Here is an 8,458-nt window from a genome sequence, read left to right on the forward strand (position 1 = left end):
CACTGAAATTTTTTTTATGCAGGCTAGGGAGGAGAATAGGGCACTGTATTGGATAGGGAAATCAGAAATCACATGCATGACAACTTAAAGAGCTAGGCATCTAGGAGGTGACTTCCATACAGAATTACTTTAATAATGGTGTGTAAATTTACGTATGTAGCTTTTTGCTAAAAAATTTCTTTAAATAGAACAAACTTCAATCACACTCAGCACTTGCATAAATTTGAGACTGAAGAAAGTATTGTGAAAGAGGAAGGAAGAGTTTTGAAGTTTGATTCTATAGTAAGGATGTTTTATATTTATTTAAATAAAGTTTTCTTTCATTTTGTTTATTTATGATGCACAAATTTTTTATTTTGAAGTAACAAATATTATGGTTAGAATGAAATTTGAAGTTCAAATTTAAGTGTATTAATTTTGTAAATTACATTTTAAATTTAAAAAATATTAGTAGTAATTATTTGTAAGCCTTTTTGTTAATGGTTTTTGCGTCTGAAGTATTATTTGACATATAATTTAATTTAAGACAAAAAATAATTACATTTAATTTCTTAAGTTTTTTGTGGTTTGTTTTGAGTACGAAGTTTTATTTTACTTGTAATAAAATTTAGTAAAAGTTAACAAAAAGAAATTGTAATTTTAATTATAAAAACAATAAGAAAAATATTACCAATTTTAAAAGTCCCGTCATTTAAATTTACTAACATGGGAATAACAATTTTTCGTTATTATATTTATTAGTAATTTATTGATTTTTAATAATCTTAAAAGAAGTTTACTTGGATTTTTAGATTATTTTATACTAGATCAGGTCTAATACTTCTCCAGTTTTCGAAAAATAATAGGTGAATATTTTATCTCTCCAAGCAATCACCAGTGCAGAAAATTAAAAAATATAGTTGAATTAATTCTTTAACACTCACTAATTTTGTATCTCTTTGTTTTTATCACATATATCATATTAGTTGTTATACTTGAATTGTATATATTTCTTTTATCTCCTTGTCTCACTAAGTTTCAAATTAGTTGTTCACCGAGTATTTTTTGCCTTACATATACGTGCATGTAATTTAATTAATTAACCATTGAGACTATTAAGTGGAGATGGAGGAAAAATTACGCCTTATTTGTCTCTCTCCTCCACTCCTATATATAGACAACATACTTTCCTACTAATTTTCTCATATGTATATATATGATATATCCTTCATTACTGAATATATGTCATTTGAGTTAAGTAAGTTGTTCTCGTTAATTAGTACTGAAAAACGGCTTCGAAGATACAAATATTGGGGCGCCTAGGCGTGTTGGCCATGTTCCGTCTGAAATTTTTTTAAGTGTAATCCTTTCATTTATAACCCTTCCATTTTGTGTCTGTCTGGAATTTTTTTGAAGTTGAGGAATTTTCCATAAATTATTTAATTAGAGTATTTTTTTTAGAATAAAGTATGAATGTGTAGTTTAAGTTTAATAGAGGAAGCAAATAAATATTTTATATTTAATTGAAGTAATGATTTTATTTGTTAGACTAATATTTGAAGGTAAAGTTTAAGTGAATTAATTTTTTTAATTAGAATTTTTATTATAAAATTAGTTGGAGTAATTATTTATTTTAAAACTACTATTGTTATGATTAATTATTTTTAATTTTGATGATGTAGGTATATCATGAATTCAATTATTACAGTGTTGTATTTCAACGGAAGAGTATATGAAGACAATGATGGTGTAATATTTGAAGGCAGTAAAAAGACCATTCAGATTAAACGCAGAATTAGTTTCAATGCTTTGAAAAAAAAATTGGAGATAAGGTAAAGTTAGAAAATAATGAAATTATTTCTACTATAAGTTGTAGATTTTTAGTTTCAGGAAAATATGTTGCGTTGCAAATTTGTGATGACGAAGATGTTGAAACTATGATCGAAAGTTTTCAACAACAACAACAAATGTCAGTTCTAGAATTGTACGTAGAAAATGATGTTGCTGGTGGTTCGATGTTTCATGCTGCAAATTCTGTTACGTCATGTGGACGTAATGTATCTCATCATGAGTCGGAACTGCCAAGAAATATAAGCAATTTACATGATGATGAAGATGATGATGATGATGATTATCTTACATCTAACTCATACGTTGAAGAGTCTTTCGATGAAGATGATAGTGATGATGGAATATCTGATACATACGATGAAGTCACTGACATCGTTGAACCAGTTTCAATTGTTCACCCAACCGAAGGTAAATGTTTGTGAAATACAAAATTAGTTGAATACATCTATCTTTTTTATGAGAATTGTATTTAATGGTAACTAAATAGGAGTAGTTTGTTGACGTGATTTTTTTTTTAAATTATTAGGTGTACCACAAATTCAAAATCCATTTTGGAATGATGCTATGCATTATAATAATATCAATTGGAGTCATCCGGACGAGGAGGACATTTGTGGTCTGGACATGCCAACGACTTTTAATGTTGGACAAGAATTATATGTTGGCATGGATTTTGACAGGAAAGATGCGGTCAAAAATGCACTGAAACAATATGTGATGAAGGTGCATCAAACTTTTAAGGTTGTTGAAACGAAATCACACAAATATATCCTTTGTTGCCCCAACAACACCGAAGAGTCTCCTTGCCCTTTTTATATGAGGGCAATTTTATCAAAAAAAACTGATGCATGGAAAGTGACACAATGGGGTGGACCGCACACATGTCTAAATATGACTATGACACAAGACCATGAGAAGCTTGATTCAAATTTAATTGCGACTTGCGTAGTAGGTACGTTTTTTATGTTCATATTATCCTACTTTTGTGTTATTTGTTATTTTAATTTGTAATTTTATTTTATTATTTGAATTACAGGCATGATCAGAGAAGATCCATCAATAAAAATTTCTTTGATTCAAGAAAGGATAAATAGTGAATTTTCCTATAAGGTTTCATACAGAAAAGCATGGATGGCCAAACAAAAGGCGATTGCAATTGAATATGACGATTGGGAAGAGTCGTATGCGAAACTCTCGTCATGGCTAACACACATGCAAAATCATTCTCCTGTCTCTTACTTTCAAATACTACATGATGATTTTATTGTTGGTAATAGGGTAAGTCGCGAACATCGTCAGTTTCATCGAGTATTTTGGACATTTGGTCAATGCAAAGAGGCTTTTAAGTACTGTAAGCCAATCATACAAGTTGACGGCACACATTTATACGGCAAATACCGTGGGACCCTGTTAATGGCCACATCGCATGATGAAAATGGTGGTGTTCTTCCTCTAGCATTCGCTGTGGTCGAAGGCGAGCCGTTAACAACATGATCATGGTTTTTGGCCCACTTGCGTGAACACGTCACAGATAAGAATGAAATTTGTCTAATATCTGATCGTCACGCGAGTATAAAGTCTGCTGTCGCTAACGAACATCTTGGTTGGCAACCTCCCCACGGTTATCATGTGTACTGCGTCCGACACATAGCCAGCAATTTCAATCGCAAATTCAACAACGCGAAACAAAAAGAGATGTTCAAGAAATTGGGTAAGGTTTATTTTATACATTAATTTAATTTGAGTTTGATGTCTACGTACAACTTTTGATGATAACAAATTTGATGCAGCGTACACTCCTTGCAAGCATGTGTTTGATCAAAACTTAGAAAAATTTCGTCAATTGAGTCCAGCCATAGCAAGATGGATTGATCGCATTTCAAAGGAAAAATGAAGCATGGCTTACGATACATCTGGACGACGATATGGTCACATGACAACCAACCTATCAAAATGTGTGAATAAGGTGTTGAAAGATTGTCGCAGCATTCCAATAACAACGTTGGTCAAGTCAACATATAGTAGGTGCCGAAAGTACTTTGTTGATCGTGGTCGCCAAGCCCAAAGACAATTAAGAGAAGGCCAAGTTTATTGTTCTAAGCTTGTTACAAAACTTAGGAAAAATCAAGAACAAGCTTGTTCGCACATCGTTCGCGTGTATGATATCCACTCGACAAGGTTTGAAGTAGAGGAAACACTACTACAAAAGGGATTTTTTACGACACGTGTTCTAAGACGGTTGTCAATAACCGTCTTAGAATATAGAGTGGTGGAAATTTTGTAATAAATAAAATAACTTTTGTATTTAACGTCACACATTCTAAGGCGGTTGTAGACAACCGTCTTAGAATGTTCTTCGATGGCAATATTGTAATTACATGAAACTAAGACAACGACGGGTTTTACTAATGATCGTCTTTGTATATCCTTTTCAATTTCTACCCTAGCCCATGAAGAACGAGCGTTCTTTTGTTTCTTCTCCCTCTCCGCCGTTGTCTCCCACGAAGAACGGGTCTCATGGAAACATTCTAACCCCCTTAAGCACGGTCTCCCTCTTAGAGTCTCATGGAAACATTCTAACCCCCTCAAGCCCTGTCTCCCTCATACCCTAGGGTTCTTGAGCTCCACGACGTTTGAGCGCTCCACGACTTTCTCGTCGACACGTGCAGGGACGACGCCACCGTTCAGGTCCCCGTCCCCAAGGTTTTGTCGCCACTTCCGCCTCTGTCCGATGTTGTTCCTCTTGGCCCTGATGCGCTCGATGAGTCTGCCTCCATGAAGGCCTTTGTTTTGTGTTCAGTGTCCAACCACCTCAACATAGAGACGAGATACCTCACTCGACAACGCACGCGCCTTTGATTAAAGATATTACTGAAGAAAATTACAGTTGAGCATTTCCATGTCTTTCAATATTACTGACCAGTTGTTATTTGGATTCTGTTCAGCGTGGAGGCTTGTCTGTTGCATTACTTGAAATCACAGGGGGCAAAGCTTCTATTCAAGTTAATGGCAAGACATATCGAAAGAATTCCCGTCTGATTTTAAGTGGAGGTGATGAGGTGGTCTTTGGTTCTTTTGGCATACAATTGCTTATTATTTTATCTCTTGATTATGTTGCCTGAACTACATGTGAACTATAGCTATGTTGATATTCTTTGCTGCTATTTTCCCTTTTTGTAATAGAGAAGTGATATTTTATATGATTCTTGCGTAGGTTCGGAAATATATCAGGAGACTTTGTGCAAGGCACTTGCGAAGCATTTTGGTGCCAGGCTACTAATTGTCGATTGTCTCTCATTGCTTGGTGTATGTTTTTTTAGTACTTCAGTTCAGATATTTTTGTGTTTTTATCATTCTCCTTTGCATTTAACTAAACCTAAATGCACTTAAGCTCTAGATTTACTGTGTTATGTGTTTTTATGGTTTTTCTCTAGTGCATTGCTCATAGCTATTCAAAAGGTGTTTCAATTTCTGTTATACAGACTGTCTACAAAGCTTTGCAGTTTATTTATTTCAGTTTCACATTTTTTAAGTATCTGTTTATGTTGATATTTTGTCCTCCTGCTATTTTTTTGATATCTAATTATTTAGTTTATATTTTTTTTCTTATTCTGGAAAATTAAGATTTTATTCTTCTTCTATATTGATCAGGGAACCAAGCTATGGCTCCCGGGGCAAAGTTCTGCTTGCTTTTGAAGATAATAAGGTCTTCAAAAATTGGGGTTAGGTTTGATAAATCAATTCCAGATGGCAATGATCTTGGAGGCCTTTGTGAGGATGATCGTGGGTTCTTTTGTTCTGGTAATTCACTGGTTTTTATTGCAGTTTTGTTGCCTTAGCTGCATGTTAGCATATTGAATGCTATAATTTTTGTTCTGGTTTGATAAATCATTTACTACGGGTAGATGGTTCTGGAGGGGATGATGCAGATAAAGTTGCAATTAATTATATTTTTGAGGTTGTGCCAGTTCTTTACCGGTCCAAAAGATGCCTCTATTCCTGAAGAAGTATATCTAACACCCTTCTCTGTTTTGTGCATAGGTTACCTTTAATTAGAGTAGAAGTGTTGAAAAATAATTTTGAAAGCTTGCCACCTAATGTTGTAGTAATTGGCTGACTGTTGGCTCTGTGTTTTTTGTCTTTACCTCTTTCACTTTTATTCCTCTTGGACTTCAGATACTTCCTTAAAATTATTAAGGATATAACTCATGCTTGATAGGTACTTACCATGGAGCATATTTTGTCAATTATTTAGATCTTATACTCTCTGGATTCTAGAATTCTGTGCATATAAAAGTAATATTATTTTGCTTTTGCTGCAACATGATAAATTTCTCCATGGTTTAGTTTGAAATGCCTAAATAGATGGATGGTTTGAATTTCTTTTCTATAAGTGGTGGAAGAATCCGGTTCAACTTTTTCAAGCTGCTGTTGTTATTCATTTTTGTAAAATGTAAGGGGAGGATGAGTCTTGGCACAACTTTAATTATTTTTTCAAGTTGCTGCCTTGTGACCTTGAGATGGGGTAATGCTTTATGCTACATAGATGTACTCATTATTTTTTTAGTGTATTCTTCTTTGATATAGATGACCTTGAAGCAACTTGGGCGTCTTTTCCCAAACAAAGTGACAATACAGCTGCCTCAGGTTTGATGTTAGACTAACTTCAATATGAAATTTATTCCATTGCTATATACAGTTCTTGTATCCATTTTAAATCAACTTGTACAGGACGAGGCTTTACTTTCTGATTGGAAGCAACAATTAGAATGTGATATTGAAACTATGAAAGTTCAATCCAATATTGTCAGCATTTGCACAGTAAGTCCGGAAACATCTGATAGTTTTTATGTGCCTTTTTTGCTTTTATTATCCTATGCTTCCTCTTGTTGCATTTTTTCTGCATGTTTCTATTTTTTTCACTTGTTGTGCATTAGTGTGATTTGCCTTTGGAATATGTGGAATCTCATGCATTGGCTACGTGAAATTTTCCTAACTACGCTTAGAAATGCTCAATGTCATTTTAGAAGTTTTTTCTGTGGATAAAATTTTATTCTGTAGCAACTGAAGCTGGAGCAAATTTCATTAACATTTCAATGTCCAGCATTACTTCAAAGGTATTAATATTGTAAATTACTTTTTTTGTTATGTATAATTTTTACGAGTATTTTTATAGACCGAAAAATACATATAATTTTTACGAGTATTTTTATTGATTAATTTGTAGGGTTTTAGTATGAAACATTGCTAGCTAAAATGACTTATAAAATACTACTAACACCTAGTAAAATTTATATAATAAAATTGGTAGCTTTTTTTCAAATAGAGGAGTGGGAATGCGGGATAGGGACATTTATGATGAACAAATAAACTAATCATGAATTATGGGCGGTGGACACTGTTATTTATGCATAAATTTATGATGAACAAATTAACTAATCTTGAATTATGGGCAGTGGACATTTATGCGTAAATTTATATATATATATCAACTAATCTTGAATTATGATATCATTAAAAATCATTAATTTTTGTAATAAATATTTTATTTAAAATACAAGTTGAGTCTATAATGAATCAAAGTTTGAATTCTTTTGAGAAAAATATCTATATTTAGTGTCTAGCTGTGTCTCAAATAAGTATATGATGGTGCTTCACAGGTCTAGCTAGCTAGAGATTAGAACTTAACGTTTATTTATTTAAATATGTATTTGAAGAATTTTGAGCGGTGGACATTGTTACTTGTTGCTTTGAACTCCTATTTACGGTGGAAATTCATTAGCCAACTTTCCCACTCCCACACACCCATTTATTTTGTCTAGTACCTTTTAGGGCCGCCATAAAAAAGTCCAAAAATACTTCTTAAGGATATTACAGAAGTTAATTTTATATTTAAATTAATAAAATGTTAGAAATAAATAATTTAAAATTAGTTAAAAAACAATTTATTAACTTTCATATATAATTTCTAAATATTGCTAATTTGGTATTTAAATTTTTGTTTTGTAATGAATAATTTAAAATTTTAATGTAATCTTTATCAATACTATTAAATAAAAATAAAATTATAAATATTTTTTTTATAAAAATATAATATAAGATGAAAAATAAAATGGTTCAAGAAATATACAACTCCTAGTGGCTAGTGGAGTCCCACTAGCTGGGTTATAGGCATATTCAGGTACATTATTAATAAGCAGTACAGGTCAAACTAATCAAACTTTCCTCCAAAGAAGACTATAAATAGAAATGCACCATGCCGCGTAATTCTCAACAAGCATAAACATAATATTCTTACAAAATATTACTATTTTTTTTATAGAATTATTATTTTTTTATGATTCCTTTGTGTTTGTTTTCAATAGATAGACAGAGCTTGAATGCTAGATGAGGCCATAGAATATTTAAAGCAGCTCCAGCTTCAAGTGCAAGTAAGTTTTAATTTCATTCATTCGTGATATTAGATTAGTCACCTCCTTGGATATGTCTTATCTTACAAAGCCATTTCTTTTTGTTTTCTTTACCATGATATGGGAGACACCCATTCTGGTTCTATGATTATAATTTCAAGTTCAATTTAAAACTGCCAGTTGTTTAATTTGCACTAGAAAGACATAATACAGGTGTG

General features: G+C 32.3%; 1 pseudogene; it reads left to right on the forward strand.

Annotated features, from left to right (window-relative positions):
* Nucleotides 1–1,946: 1,946 nt before the first annotated feature.
* LOC113000691 (uncharacterized) lies at nucleotides 1,947–6,876 on the forward strand (annotated as a pseudogene).
* The last annotated feature ends 1,582 nt before the right edge of the window (nucleotides 6,877–8,458 follow it).

This window comes from Glycine max, chromosome 2 (genome assembly GCF_000004515.6).
Source record: "Glycine max cultivar Williams 82 chromosome 2, Glycine_max_v4.0, whole genome shotgun sequence".
Taxonomy (NCBI): Eukaryota; Viridiplantae; Streptophyta; class Magnoliopsida; order Fabales; family Fabaceae; genus Glycine; species Glycine max.